A 16,890-nucleotide genomic window follows, 5' to 3' on the forward strand; every position below is an offset into this window, starting at 1 on the left:
TTGTAAATATTGAAAATTAATTTTTGAAATTGGCAAGAGTCAAAACATTAATTTCTCCTTTTGTTTGAGAATGAGCTGGTGAAAAATCAGAGGGATTTTGAATCGAATCAGGAATAGGTGTTTTGAATTTAAGTGCAAAAATAATGGATTCAAAATAATATGAATATGATTGTCATGAAGGTAAAATATTTTGAAAAGAAGACGATGGTCTTTCTCAATCTCATTTTGTAATTGTTTTAATTGGGTTTTCATATTATTTATTTCTATTTGTAAATCTTTTGTAGTGCTTTGTTTTATGTTGTTAGTAGAAGGGTATTTTTCTAACAATTTTGAAATATTAAATGGTTCTATTATTTTAGGTAACTTTTCTTCTTGTAATATTTAATCTTTTAATCTATTTAGATATTATTTTTTGCATTCTGGATTTGTTATTTTATCTATAATATCAAGTAAAAATTCTTTATCTTTCGTTTTGATTATTACATTTACATAGAAATCATCATAATTATCTTCTTCATTTTCTTTGTCATTAAATAATAAAGTTATTAATTTATCTTTTGCATTTGACTCTTTTTTAGATAATTCATTAATTTTCATTTTTAGAGTACATGGATTTGCTTTATGCCCTACTCTTCCACATTTCTAAAATACACTTTTAATTTTGCATCTTTATTTGATTTCTTTTTATAATATTGTTCATTACTTCCTTTATTTTTGAATTTTCTATATTTCTTGCTATGTTTAAGTTTTTTCATATTTTCTAAAGATGGAGATTTTATCCCTTTGATACCAAAAGTTTCACTAAATGATCCTACTTTTTTTCATCCAGCTCCATATTTCATTTGAATTTTTAATTCCAAGCATAATGCGATAACCTTCATTTTTGATAAAAGAAAATAGTTGGCCAAAGGTCATATTTTCAAATGAAATGATTTCGGTGTCTATTTCCTTTTGTGGATTATTTATTATTCTTTTTATGAAAATAATTTTGGTAAACCTGTTATAAATCTTTCTCTCCAAAAAGAGGCATTGGTTTAGGTATTCTTAGTATATGAGTTAAAAACATATCTTTGCACTAGCGAAAATCTAATAATGATTGACATCTTAAATTTATTATGAAAACTTTTGAAGCGGTTAATGCTTCTTTTGGTTGCCTATAAAATATAATGCAATTGTAGCTATTAAAAGATCTCCTGCGTCTGATTGAACTTGAATGTTTCTATTTTATCTTAAAATTTATTGTATGTTCTAATATTACAACTTTATCTTGGAGTGTTAAGGCATTATCTCACCAATATTTTAGCTGTTTAGTAAAACCTGAAACTAGTAAACTAGCAGTATGTCTTTCTTTTGCATGTTTGAGTCTATAGGCCATTCAAGCCATTCCCATTTCTTTTAATGTATTTGATATTTCATATTCAACTTTTCCATCTATGTTCCATTCGTAAATTGAACTACCATCACATTTTTAAACATAAAACTTAGCTCTTTCTTCATATTGAATATCTGAAGGTGGAGGTCTGGGATAGTAATTTCTTGTTTCTGTTAATTTCTAATTTCTTTTGAGATTTTTATTCCTTCTAATTCTATTGATTTCTAGTTCTTGATTATCATCTTCTTGAAATACTTGTTCTATTGGTGCTATATGTTGAATTATATTTTCGTCTTCTATTGAGCTTTCTACAGCTAAAAATTTCATTTTGTTGAGTAGAATTTATTTGATCTATACAATTTAACCTTGAAGTTCCTGTTCCTAAAGATGCTAAATATTGCGATATTTTTTAAAGTATAGAATTTTCCGCATATGAGGAAGAAAGGTTTAACTCCTTTTCCTTTTCTCTTGGTAGGCTTCTTGGCTAAGAATGTGAAGTAGAGATTTCATTTGGAAATTTAAGAGTTGGTCTTGGAACAAATTCTGTCTTTGTGGAAAGTACTTTTTAAGTGTTGTGAGATAGTATATTTGGTTGGAATAATTATTTTTTTGGTAAACCTTTATAATATTCTTTAAATTAACTCTATTATTACTTGAATCTACTTCTTTCTCCTTGAAAAGAGATGCTTCTATATTGCCTTTTGAAGTAGAAATTTGTATATTTGAAATGGAGGGGTAGTCGAACTAACTGTTTGTCCATCTTTTAAAGTGCATTTTTTTTATAAAGGCTTATTTGAACATTTATTTGGGGTAAGGAGTAAGGATCAGTTATCCTAATTTTGAAGTACAATACGCTGACGAAGAAAAAAAATAGAAAATTAAAAGCTCTTTGTTGCATTTCTTTTGTCCATTCCTTTTTTAACCTTTTCTTGCACGAAGGTTCTAATTTTGAAAACCAAATTCTTTTTACTTCATTTTCTGGTTCATCAAAATCTTCTTGTAAATATTGAAAATTAATTTTGAAATTGGCAAGAGTCAAAACATTAATTTCTCCTTTCATTTGAGAATGAGTTGGTGGAAATTTTGGGGGATTTTGAACCAACTTAGAAATAGGAGTTTTGAATTTAAATGCGGAAATATTATCTATAGTAATATATTTAAAATATCTGAATATGATTGTCATGAAGATAAAACATTTTGAAAGAAGATGATGGTCTTTCTCTAAAGGAATGAAACTTCAACAAAATTGTGCCATCAAGTTCTTCTATTATTTGATCTACTTCTCTTTTAGTAATATTTTTAGGTGAGCCACACAATAAAATTCAAACGTTGGTGGTGAACCAAATTTTCCGTCTTCATCCTCTCCCGCTCCCACCACCTGTCGACTTTCCACCTCTATATAAATACCATAACCATTCCACCTCTATGCAATCGCAAAAACAACTTCGAATCACGCAAGCAAATTTACACCCTTTCCTCTCATTTCAAGACCTTTAACACCATTTACACCCTCTCCTCTCATTTTACAAATGGCTTCTCTGCAGGGTAGCATGATCAAGGCCATGGCATTGGCAATTGTGATGTTGGCCGTTGCAGCCGCCTCAGCCCAAGACCTGTCCCCGGCACCGTCCCCCAGTGAAGGCAATGCAGCATTTTCTCTACCGGTCTCCACCGCCTTGATCGCAAGCTCTGTGCTCCTCTCTGTCTTCGCTCTGCTGAGGCATTGAGTATTTGAAGAGTTTTTACGTGAGAAGCAAAGAGCAAATTGTTTGAACATAGAGGAGAGAAAGAGGGTTTTGTTGAATTTACTGTCGATTTTGGATAACATTTATTTTCAATCAAGAAGCTAGAGATTTTATTACCAGATTTTTTTGTATTACATGTTATTGAAACATACTGAGAAATAAAAATTCTGTTTACTTTATTATAAAAAAAAAGTAATATTCCTAGGTGGTTGGAGATTTTGAATCTGAAAATTTTGTGGGATTGTTATATCATTCCACTTGAGTCTTTTGGGCGTAAAATCTATTGGTTTATCTACTTCTACTTGTAATAAGATTGTTCATTTTTAAGGGCTGGATTCATATTGAATTTTGGATTCAATTGAGAAGATAATAGTCTAAAGTAAATTCTATATATTACGATAAAGTTCTTACAGAATTGTTCTAATTCTTCTCCCTACAAATGAATATCTAATATAAGCGAATCATTTATTAGTGGATCTGTAAGATCTATGAGAAAATCTCGAGCACAGTTAAAATATATTGGACCATTACAAATATTAGTCTTAATCATTGCTAATAAAGAAGCCTTATATCTTTTTGAGTCTTTTATCTCTTAATGTTAAATATATTAGAGCATCTACCCTCATATGAACTAACATGCAACTTGAATTAGCCCAAAATAAATATATCCATATCCTTAATTAACATATTTTTGTAAGGACACTTGACTTAATAACAGCATAGATTGAAACTCTTCTTGAATTGAAATCGTTTCTTCATGTGTTTAATTGAGAAGGTCGATTTGAAATATGATGGACCTATATTATAAAATTTTTCTATTTTTTTCTTCTGGAATAGACTGATTTTCATCATTAATTGGCATACAAATTTCACTTAGTCTAAACTCTTTCAATCAGAACCTAATAGCATTTTTGTAATCTTAGCAGCTATTAAACTATTTATTATAGTTATTTTACATATATCCATACATCCCAATTGGAACAACGGAAGCACTATGCTTGGAACATCCTAATCCTTATGGGTGTACCAATGGTCTTATAAGCTTACCAATGTCTTACCAATGCTAGAATATATGGACAAAATGTAGTGCTAACCATTTATTATTATAAATGCAGAAGAACGCATAGAAATAGAATGAAATATTAACTTGGCCTTGATACTAGGTCGAGCCTAGGACAAATAGATAGAATTCAATGGATGAAATTAAGTGAATGGAAAAATTTTTAATAAATGGACATAGAATAATCTTAAGGAAAATAAAGAATTGAAATAAGAAAACTTACTTTTAATATAGCAACTTTATATCAAAACTTGTGAAGAAGAGTTGCTGAAAGCGGAAGTGATGAAGACTTCAAATAAATTTTTTTATTGATTAGAAAATTTGACAAGATTTAAGGCTGAGAGAATGTTCACTCTAAAACGCTCTCTCAATGCGCTCTACCTCCTATTTTGATACATCAGACTACTTACAAACAAGAATACATTTGAATTTAAATTACATTTGTAATGTCATTTACGTTGCATTAGCATGCTGACATTTGCATTTGAATTTACATCTTATCTTCATGCCGACATCCTTGGTAAAGTGGTCATAACGTGAAATTTGTCTGCCATTATATGTCATTTGGGTCTTGTGTGCCCTTCAAATGGATTTGAGCTAGATCCAACAAACTCTGCCTTGTCTTTGTCTTGTTGCTTCGTTCTCAAAAAATCCAAATGCTGTTGAATAACATTGGGATTCTCCATTATTTTGTTGAGAAGAAATTCATGTGCTCACCCAAACCGGAGCTTTCTTTGATAGGTGTCTTTGGAATTAATTTTTGTTTTATTTCTTTTGACATATTTTTGATATCCCATTTGATTTTTTCTTCCATTTGAAAAAATTTCATAACATTCTCTTGAGAACAATATTTTGCCATTTGATTTTGAATTTCCAAACAAGTGTAGACCATAAAAAAAAAAAATTTACAAACAAGTGACACTGGCAAGGATTTTCGAGATATTGAATGACTTTGTAACTCCGACAAAATCTACATGGGACTTTGAATTCAAGATGAAGCATCATCGGCTTTGAATATAGTTCTCTTTGAGCTTTTGATATATAAACTTAAAATCTCATATTTGGTTTGAGAGGCAGAATTTCCTTTGAGGTCCGAAATATGTCCACCAATGATAGAATCAAATTGGAAATTCTCAATCCCAACTTTCATGAAATATTAAAAACCGTGAATGGTCAAAAGGCCTAAAATAGAAAGCTCTATACTAGGCCATTTTGTAATCTTGATATGTATAACCATTTGGATTAATAAATCCAACCCAAAATTTTTTCTTTCAATAGAGGGAAATCTATTGATTAGGCTTACAAAGCATTTTAATAATACATTTTGAGAAGGCTGTAACATTTTGATTTCTTTTATCTGGTCTACCACATATTTTGATAGAGTTTGAATCAAGACGAATGAGTTCATAAAATCTTAAAGTTTTTGAGAAGTCGTCAGAACACCATTGGCATTCATTAGAAAAGATCCTTTGAGTAAGCGATAAAAATGAATCATAAGGAGGGGTTTCTTTGAGTTTGGTGAGTGTGATATGCAGAGAAATTGGTTTTAAGAAACACGAATTGTCATTTGAAATTTGTTTCTAGGTTTTGCTTTGAAGAAGAGGGATTTGAGGACACCAAATTTTTAGCAGCTTGAGCATCGGAGAGTGGGGGGAAATCAGAAAGATTTTGAAATCTGTTGCAGGTAGGAATCTGGGTAAGAGGCATTTCATAGTTCTTAATGGACTGAGCTTTTGATGAATGTCGTTTGAAGTTGCTCATCATGCAAAGATTTAACAGTTTTGTGAGTTCTTCTCTTGTCCACTCTCTATCATGAGAAACCTCTTCCCCTTGTTTTTGAAACCAATGTTCATTAAGGAGCTATCTTTGAACATTTCTCATTCTCAAAAAAACGTTGTTCTTTGATACTTAGAGAGCAGAATTGAAGGTTTCAAGTAAACTCGATGATACTTATGAATATGGTGAATAGGAATCGATTGGCCTTCATCAATGAAATATTTGAATGTGTAATTTCAAAGGTGTTTTCATTATTAATGGATTTTAATCGAGAAAGCTATTTTTGAAATCTAATGGGCTTATATTATAAATTTTTTCTATTTTTTCTTCTAGAATAGACTAGTTTTCATTGTTAATGGTTATATGAATTTCACTACTTTAAACTACATCTGAACTCTTTGAATTAGAACCTAATAGCATTCTTCTAATCTTAATAACCATTTTACTATTTGTAATAGTTATTCTACATATATCTATACATCCTAAATGGAACAATGGAAGCACTATGCCTGGAACACCTTAATCCTCATGAGTTTATCAACAATTTTACAAGCTCGCCAATGTCGCTAGAATATATGGATAAAATATGGTGCTATTCAATTATTATGCAAGCAAATATTTAACTTGGTCTTTACTTATTTTTTTGCATTCTCTAATTTGAGGAAAGAAATGAAAAAAGCAGGTGAGAAGTGAAAAAAGGGATATCAACCCTTAGATGATTGTAGGAGTTTATTTATTGAATGATGTAGTAAGAGTTTATTAGATTATAATCAGAGCATAATACCCAAAAGGGATCGATGTGCAGCATATTAATGAATGTGCAGCATTTTGAATTTCAGAGTGAATAACGGATTAAAAGGTCTCGCAGTTTCGCAATTGGGCATTTGGCAAGAATGAAAACAATTGTCATAGAATTTTTTTTCTTCACTTTTGATTTTATTTTTGTATAAAAGAGTTTGGCAGTTATTTTTACAGATTATCTACCAATGGAATACTGCTCATAAAGGGACTAAAAATTAAAAAGCCTACGGTGTAAGGTTAGCTTGGTTGGTTAGACCAATTATACATTTTTATCATCTATCAAAAGTTGTCAAATTTGGGAGATGACATTAGTTTAATGATTAAAGAAAAAGATTACTCTAAATAAATGTACACATATATAAACTTCAAATACTATTTTGTGAACATTTCCAAACTTTCTATCAGATTTACTGACCGCCAACATTGTTTAGAGGGCAAAACATTATGGATCCATGTACAATAATTAGTCATTTTATAACTTCAAATTTGTTAATTTTGTATATGTGCAACAAAGGCTACCAATTAGTACATGTGTAAAACTATTCAAACTCTTTGATATCATCAATTTGGCGAGTCCATTGAACTGGTCTCTAATGAAATGCTATCATTCTTTTCCTACAAGATTCAGTTGGTTGGTTTCAAATGATGAAACAAAATTTATACAGACCATAATTTTATATGATGATCAACATAACTCTTTCTTGTCCATTGAGTTATTATTTTCTGTTCCCATAACATATTTAGGTGGTGTTTAGTTCACACCTTGGAATCGGATTCGAATTTGGGATCATTCATTTTGGGTTTGAAATAGAGCCAGTAATTCCAATACATCTATTTGGTTCAGTACCAAAAATGTATATCATGACTATAGTTGATGTTTGGTTCGCTGACTCTTTCGAAATGGGATATAAGAAATTTTTACTAATTAAATGCATTAGTATAAATGTATTAGTAAATTTAGTATAACTAATTAATAATTTTCATTAGTAAACATGTATAATTATTAGTATAATTGATAATATTAATTATATTATATATACTAATATACATTGTATAATACATATAATTGATAATATCATTATTATAAGTTTGTAACTAATTAAATTAAATATTATATATATTTAAATATAATTATACAAATATTATAATATAATTATATAATTATAATTATATAATATATTAATATTAATATATTAATATATTTATAATGTATTAAATATAATAATTATTATATATTATTATACTTATAATAATAAATACAATTATTATTATATAATATATTATTATTATAAACACATATATATTATAATTATATGCACATTTATAATATATATTAGTATAATATATTTAATTAAATAATTTCTATTATATATTATATTATATATGTGTATATAATAATTATAATTATAACTATAATAATATTTATTATAATAATTATAAATATGTTATATAATTATACTAATATTATAATAAAATATTATAATTATAATATACATAAGAAATAAAAAATGATAGTAAAGAAAGCATAGAATTAAGAAATAAAAAACTAGTCTTAGAAATAGCAAAAGGGTCTCAAGAATTAAAATAGTCTTATACTGAAGTAAAACATTTTCTAGAAATGATAGAAAGAATAGTGTTAGGATAGATAAAAACTAGCTAATTATAGAAATTTAGAAAATCACCCTGATTACCAAGATAGTTTAATAATAGTTAAAAAATATGATCAAGAAATAGTAGGGTTTACTGATTATTTAGGACAAGCTGCATCAGATAAAATTTATTCTAAACAAAATAATTTACAAATAGCATTATTAATAAAAATTTACCACAAATTAGATAATCTAGAAATAAAAATTGAAAACTAAAAAAACAAATAGCAAAAATAAATTTAGAAAAGATATAGAAAAAGTAATTGAACTATTTGCTAGAATACAAGTAGAAACAATATAGAAAAAACCTAAAGAAGACAACAGTAAATTTGGAAAAGATGCACAGACATTCTTTTCGGGACCAAATAGAACAATAACAGAAAATACCCAAGTAGGAATATCAATTCTAGATAGAATAAGAAGTACAAATAGAAATAATAGAGGAATAAATTTAGAAGAAAAAATAAATGTAAATAGAGACCTAGAAATATATAGAAATAATGAGATAACATTACTAAACCCTAGAAGATTATATAATGTTGGAATATTACAATCGAGTACAAGATTATTTAGAACAAGTAGAGAAGAACCTATATCTGTAACAACAAAACCTAGAAGTCTTAGATTAATAACAAATGATAGCATAAGAGGGTTAAATAGAAATTACACTTATTTACATTTAGGATTAATAGTAATAGGGATAAAAGGACTAACTAGAAAGGGATTAGGAACTAAAACGTTATTAGTATTATTAGATAAAAGATTCAAAAATACAGAAAAAGCGGTTATAGCAACTATAGTGGTAGACATGAACCAAAACCAAGGAATATTTTATTGCCGCCTAGACTAGATGATGACTATAGAAAATTTGCAACACTTAGAAATTGGAATTAAAACAAAGGGATATGAAGAATTTGTAGGAGATAATTTAATAATTAGCATAGCAATAATAGGAAGATTAACAAATGGAAGTAAAACAAAATATAAAATAAACATTAAACCAATAATAGAAGCAATGGCTAGGAAAGGAATACAACTAATAAAACCCTTAGAAATAAGCTCAAAAAAACTAGCAAGAAAAGAATGGAACCTTAGTGACTTCTTAGAAAATGAAACTCCTTTAGTACCAAAAGATAGTATAATATACAAAAGAAGCAGGGGTACTAGTGTAAGATTTTTAAATTATGAAAAATCTAACTTAGAAAATAACGATGAAATAGAATATACTAAAGAAAATATATCAATAGAAGAACACATCGAAAATATAGATAGCATTGTGTCAGAACATAAAATTTTATACTCTAAAGAACTAATAATGAATTTGACAGAAAAAGAATTAATTAATTTAGAAAGACAACTAAAAAGTATATGACAGATAAGTGTAACAGAAATATTATATTATGATAACTAAGGAAATATTAGGATAAAAGAAGAAGAAGATATAGAAATAAACATAGAAGAAATGATGGATACAAGTAGTAGTAATAGTTCACAACCTCTTGAGCAACTAGTAGTATATAACTCAAGAAATTTACCTAGACCAACATATAATGAATATAGAGAACCAATAATAAAATATCAAGTAAAAGGTAAAAAACAGCCTCTAGAAATACTAGATAAAAAGAATCTAATAGATAATGGTTTGACATTAAATTTAACAGTACATGATCCCCAAATCTGAAATGATATTATAGACCATTGGAAATATAAAATAGTTAGGTATTACATACAAAGGGTTTGACCATAGTACTACAGAAATGTATACATATTTAGAAACATTTTTAGGAGAAACAGTTACAGCCATAGTTATTAAACTCGGCCCGGCCCGGCGGTCGAACCGGTGAACCGGCCATTGGGCCGGGCTGAGTCTTAAATTAGATCGTTTGGGCTACGGAACCGTTGACTAGTCAACGGCCCGCGCGATCGGACCGGGCTAACCGGGAAACCCGGCCTGGTTTGTCCACGGACCGTTCCCGGCCCGTTTTTGGTGAAAAAATTTTATTGCCTTTGTCAAGGCTCGAACCTTGGACCTCCACCAATCAATAATGCATGCTTACCACTAGGCTACTCCGAAATTTATTTATAAAAGGTCTTTATTATAATATATATATGTTTTTTCAATTCTATCTTTCTTTCTCTAAAATAAATTTATTTGAAATCTTTTAATAAAAATTAGTACCCTCCAAACTCTATAATTTATAAAATGAATTTCAAAAATAACACATTACATAATTCATTTCAAAGATAAATATTAATTTAATAATTTTTTACACTTAAAATTCATAAATAAGCTACATTATTACACTAAATATAGATAAAATTTTACACTTGAAGTTTGGTGTATTACTAAATAACTTTATATTTAATTGATTCTTATATGAATTAATTATTTTATAGCAAATTAAATTAAATGAGCTTTTACTATGGCATTATTTATTACAATTTATATCATATATCTTATATAAAAAATTATAAAATATAATATTTAAATATATTTAGTGACCCACCGGTTCAACCACTCACCCACCGGTCGAACTAGTAACCCGTTGACCCACCCCCTTCGCCGGGTTCCTTCCCGGGTTGGGTTTAATAACTATGGTTACAGCAACATGGGAAAATATAAAGAAAAATATCTAAATATATTACCAGAAGATATAATACTAGGAAATAATCCCCATAGTTTTACAAATAGGATTCAATCACTATTAATGGCACAAAGTCCAAATAGAGGAACTTTAATGCGAAAACAAGAGGCAATTAGAAAATTAGAACAAATTAGTAGTAGCAATTGGGATCAAGTGAAACAATTTATAAAAGAATATACATATCATGCACTTTTACCTGGGTGTTTTTATGATGAAGGAATAATGGAAAAGTTAATATTAAAACTACCAGAACAATTGGAAAAAACAATTTATGACAGTATAAGAAAATAGAATAGACTGAACCAATACTTAAAAATATAACAGCAGTAGTAAAATTCATAATGACAGAACTAGAAGAAAGATGTACAATGATATCAATACAAAAACAATTAAAAGGAGAACATAGTTTTTGTAAAATATTTATACAATACAAAATTATGATAAACCAGAAAAGAAATACGAAAAATAAAAAAATACAAAATATTTTTGAAAAAGAAATATTATATTAGAAAATCTAGAGCTAGGAAACCATACTTATAAAAAGAAAGACATGTTAGAAAATATATAAATAAATTAAATTGTTATGCATGTGGGGAACCAGATCACCTAGCAACAAATTGTCCTAGAAGAAAAAAATTTATATAATAGGCAAAATCAACTAGTAGAAACTATTAATGAAGATTTAATAGAAGTAAACGAACATATGTCAGATACAGAAAACATCTATAGTATAGCTAGTATAGAAGATAAAGAAAAAAACAGTGACACAACAGAAGAATCAGAATTTATAGATGATATAACTAGACAAATAGAAAATATGACACCATATTTATCTGAATGAGTAGAAATAGAATGTACACATAACTAGGAACATATGAAAGGTAGTGATAGTAACCCATGTTATAATTGTGAACGATCTTCATTATAGAACTAAGATTTCAATGCACACAATGTATGATTGAAGCATGTAAGTTTTGTTTAGAAAAGTTAAATTTTAATTATATAACAATGGACGACAAGAAGGGTAAAATGTAAATAGATAATGATGACCCCATGGAACATCATTTAGAAAGAAGAATAAGAATTTCAGAAAATAAAGTAGACAAAATAGAACAAAAATTAGAATACTCTAAAACAATAGAAAACATCGAAGTAGAATCAGGAATAATAGATAATATTGATAATATTGGAAACTTGATAGAAATACTAGATTATAATCAACAAACCAAAAAATTTTTTACTATAAAAATTAAATTAATTTTACAACTAAAAAACTGGGAGCAAGAAATAGAAGCACTTATACATACAGGATGTACAAATACAGTAGTGGATAGCCAAATAATCCCGAAGAATACCATACAAAAGCCACACATATAGTAGAAGCTAGACAAATGGATGGAAAATCCTTTAGATATGAAAAAACAATACAATCATTAACCCTAAAATTTCAACAAAATAATTACTCCATACCATATTACTTAGAAGAGGCACATATTAGACCAATAAAACTAAGAATGATAATAGGTTTAGATTTTATTCTTTATTACTATTATGGCATGATATTAACTAGAATGGATTAACTTTTCTTGGAGATCCTATTTATACGATAACATCAGAATTTAGAGAAAAAAATGGAGGAATCCTAATGCATGTAAATGCAAAGAACTAGGACAGTGTAAAACAATAAATAACCAAGAAAAAATCTTAGAAGAAAGAGACGAAGACTTAGAACCAGAAGACATAGAAAGAATAACAATCAGTTTAGAATATTTAAATACTAGAAAAATATACAATCTACTAGAAATATGAATTAATGAAATAGATCAAATAATAAGTAAGTTAGAAAAATTAGAAATAATAGGAGAAGACCCTAGCTGAGGTTACAGGACACAATCATCAACGAGTTGGCCGCGCGGGTTGCGGATAAAGATGTCTCCATGGCTGGTGATAAGGGTGACGCGTCCCCAGGGGGAGGTCATTCGGTGGCGATTGGGGAGGAGGAGGCTGACGAGGTACCGGCTGGTTCATCTTCAAATAATATTACTTGTGCTGGCTTGTTATCGCCGCGAGGATACAGTGGGAGATGCAGCGGAGGGGAAGGAGTGCATGGTGTTATGGAGACACTTCGTCTTGATTAGGTTGCTCTCCTAGAACAAGGCGGCCGACGAGGTAGAGGGCGAGGTGTCCGAGCCAAATTCCCTTCGGACAAAGAACTCGGGTCGGTGTCCAACAAAACTCTAACTTCTTTCCAGATTTTACTTCATGATTAATGCATGTTTTTGGAATATTCGGGGGGATCTCCAAGCCTCCAAACCTTAGGAGATTTAAGAAATTAGTTTGCATGCATAAGTTAGCAGTAGTGGGGATTTGCGAGTCCAAGTTATCCTTTGTTGAAGTTGAGTCGATTCGTATTCGGTTAAACTTCGATTATGTAGTGTGCAATTTGTCAGGGGAGGTCTGGATTTTCTTTCGGGCCCCCTTTGCTAGTCGGGTTATTGGAGAATCGGATCAGTATATGTCCCTGCTCTTGGGGCATCCTCGGTTTCCTACTGAGGTTCTTGTTTCCTTTGCTCATGCAAAATGCTAGTTGAATGAACATGAAAGGCTCTGAGAGGGTTTGTTACAGGACAAGCCAAGGCAAGAGCCTTGGTATGTAGTGGGAGATTTTAATCTTATTTTATCGGTGAATGAAAAGAGAGGGGGGCGGCACTTTCGGCCGACAGAAGGGTTAGAGTTATCCCGCTTTATGTACAACGGAGAGGTGTTTGATGCAAGTTCACTGGTTCTACGTTCACCTGGTGTAATAATAGGTTCAGGAGAGCACGAATTTGGAAACGTTTGGACAGAATGTTGATTAATCTGGCCTGCTTGGATTTTTTCTTGTCAGTTTCGGTCTCACATCTAGTTCGCGCACCGTCAGATCACGCCCCTCTCCTGATATCCTTCACCCTTAGGACCAACATTACGAGTCGCTCATTCCGCTTCTTGAATATCTGGCCTTCCAGAAGGGGTTTTCTTGATGTGATCAGGTTGGCATGGCAAAAAGAGGCGACCGGGTCACCTTTCTGTGTGGTGTGGACAAAATTAAGGAGTGTATCTCGTGCACTTTATCTGTGGAATAAGGACACGTTTAGGGATGTATTTGAGAATGTTAAGAAGGGGGAACCTGCGGTGGCAGCGGCTGAACTTAGGGTCCAATCTGATCCGTCCGTCGAGACCCATACTGAGCTACAACGAGCTCAAAGCCACTTGAATAAACAGTTAGCAATTGAAGAGCTTTTTTGGAGACAAAAGGCTAGGATCAAGTGGCTCCAGCACGGTGACCATAATTCGAGATATTTTCATTCAGTAGTCAAACAGCGGCAGTTCCAAACCTTTATTCACAGCATTCAAGATTCTCGAGGGGAATGGGTGACGGATGAGGCAGAGATAGGGAAGGAAGCTATCGGGTACTTTAGTAACTTATTCACGGCCAATCCTATAGCCGATTATCAACTACTCCATGTTATTCCTAATTTGAGTTCTAATATTGATAATACTAGACTGGAGGAGGTCCCTTCCTTCGAAGAGGTGCGAAAGGTGATATTTGAGATGGATGGTGATAGTGCGGCTGGACCAGATGGTTTCACGGGACAATTCTTTGTGGATGCCTGTGAGGTGGTAGCTCAGGATGTCTATAGGGCAATTGTGAGCTTCTTCTGTAGTGCGGAGTTGCCTCGATTCGTCATAGCGGTGTCTATTGTTCTTCTGCCCAAGACTATGAACCCTAATGACTTGACGCAGTTTCGGCCTATTAGTGTTTGTAACTTTCTTAATAAGGTGATCTCTCGTATTTTGGTGGGGCGGCTCTCGGGTGTCTTGCCCCGTATCATCTTTTTGCAGCAAAGTGGTTTTGTCCAAAGTCGGTCTATTTCAAATAACTATTTGCTTGCTCAGGAGCTGATACTCAAAATAGAAAAGAAGTGTAGGGGTGGCAACCTAGCGCTTAAGCTAGATATGGCTAAAGCGTATGATAGGGTCCCTTGGGAATTTCTTATTGCCGTGTTGAGATGGTTGGGCTTCGGCGAAAGGTTCATCAACATGGTGTGGAGGTTGATTTCCAACGTTTGGTTTTCCGTGATTATCAATGGCGTGCCCTATGGTTTCTTCAAATCCTCTAAGGGCTTATGTTAGGGGGATCTGTTATCGCCGGCATTATTCATTATTGGGTCGGAGGTTCTTTCCTGAGGCTTGAATTCTCTTGTCAATCAACTCAGTTTCGTGGCGTTTAAGGTACCTAGGCACTGCTCCCCTATCACTCATTTGGCGTTTGCAGACGATGTCATCATTTTTGCTAATGGGGGTGCGGCCTCACTGAACCAACGTCCCGATTTTGAAAATGACACATATCCAAATCATGTATTTAAATGTTCAAAAGTTTTGTATGGGTTAAAGCAAGCTCTAAGAATTTGGTATGAACGTTTAAGTGATTTTTTGGTTGTGAATGGTTTTAAAAGGGGTATTATGGATACCACTCTTTTCACTAAACAAAACTTCAATGATCTTCTAATTATGCAAATATATGTCAATGATATTAATTTTTGTACTACTAATGTGTGTTTATGCAAGGATTTTTTCACTAATATGCAAAATGGGTTTGAGATGAGTATGATGGGAGAGTTAAATTTCTTCCTTGGACTCTAAGTGCTTAAAACTCAAGAGCGTGCATTCATTAATCAAACAAAGTATATAAAGAAACTTCTTAAAAGATTCAGAATGGAGAATTCAAATCAAGTTGGAACGCCTATGTGTATATCCACCAAATTTGACAAAGATGAAGAAGGTACGAAAATTGATGAGAAAAAGTATAGAAGTATGCTTGGTAGCTTATTTTATTTAGCAATAATTAGATCTGATATTATGTTTGCCGTTTGCTTGTGTGCTTGTTTTCAATCTTATCCTAAAGAATCTTATTTAAATACTGTTAAAAGAAATTTTAGATATTTAAAGGGAATCTTGAATTATGGTATTTGGTATTCTAAATATCATGAATTTGCCTTATGTGATTTTTCGGATACTAATTTTAGTGGGTGTAGGATAGATAGAAAAAAATACTAGTGGTACATGTTATTTTTTTGGTAATTGTTTGGTATCATGATTTAACAAGAAATAAAATGCTATCTCTTTATCTATGGTGGAAGCAGAATATGTAGTCACCGGTGCATGTTGTGCTCAATTGTTATGGATTGAACATATCTTGAATGACTTTGGACTAGTGTATGACTGTGTCTCCATGTATTGTGATAACATGAGTGCCATAAATTTAACAAAGAATACCATTTAACATTCTAGTACAAACCACATAGACATAAAGCATTATTTTATTCGTGATCTTATCCAAAAAGGTGGAATTTGTGTAAAATATGTTTGTTTGAAAGATCAAATTGCTGATATTTTTACAAAAGTTCTATCTTTGGATCAGTTTGTATTTTTAAAGATAAAATTGGACGTTTTGGAAAAGATTATCTTAAAATTTTTTGGTTAAATTTTATCGGACGTCCGATAGTCGATGAACGGGTGTTTGACAGTGTTCTACGCTATTTTTCAGAAAAATTTTGCATCGGACGGTAGTGTCGGACGATTCCTTTCGTTCGGCCGTCTGACACTTAATAAGGGCATATTATAAAGGGTTTTTTCCTTCATTTGGTTCAGATATCCTTTCTCTCTCTCGGACGCACCCCTTCTTTTCCCTCAAATTTCAAAAGTTCAAATTCGTTTCTTCTCAAGAAAAATTTCTAAAAATTGATTCTACAAACAATCTCACAGCCTTTTTGCAAACAGGTTAGGATCTAAACCTTTTTCT

General features: G+C 31.1%; 1 long non-coding RNA gene across 2 annotated transcripts; it reads right to left on the reverse strand.

The window, feature by feature from the left end:
- Positions 1-2,608: 2,608 nt before the first annotated feature.
- On the reverse strand, positions 2,609-4,555 carry LOC113727508 (uncharacterized). 2 transcript variants are annotated; one of them, XR_011839922.1, is made up of 2 exons: positions 4,401-4,555; positions 2,609-3,084 (listed from the first exon to the last, which is right to left on the reverse strand). It is a non-coding gene; the product is annotated as an uncharacterized lncRNA (long non-coding RNA). The 2 variants fall into 2 exon arrangements; XR_003457837.2 differs by having other exon boundaries at positions 2,609-3,087.
- Between the last annotated feature and the right edge of the window lie 12,335 nt (positions 4,556-16,890).

The sequence above is a fragment of the Coffea arabica genome, chromosome 2c (genome assembly GCF_036785885.1).
Source record: "Coffea arabica cultivar ET-39 chromosome 2c, Coffea Arabica ET-39 HiFi, whole genome shotgun sequence".
NCBI lineage: Eukaryota > Viridiplantae > Streptophyta > Magnoliopsida > Gentianales > Rubiaceae > Coffea > Coffea arabica.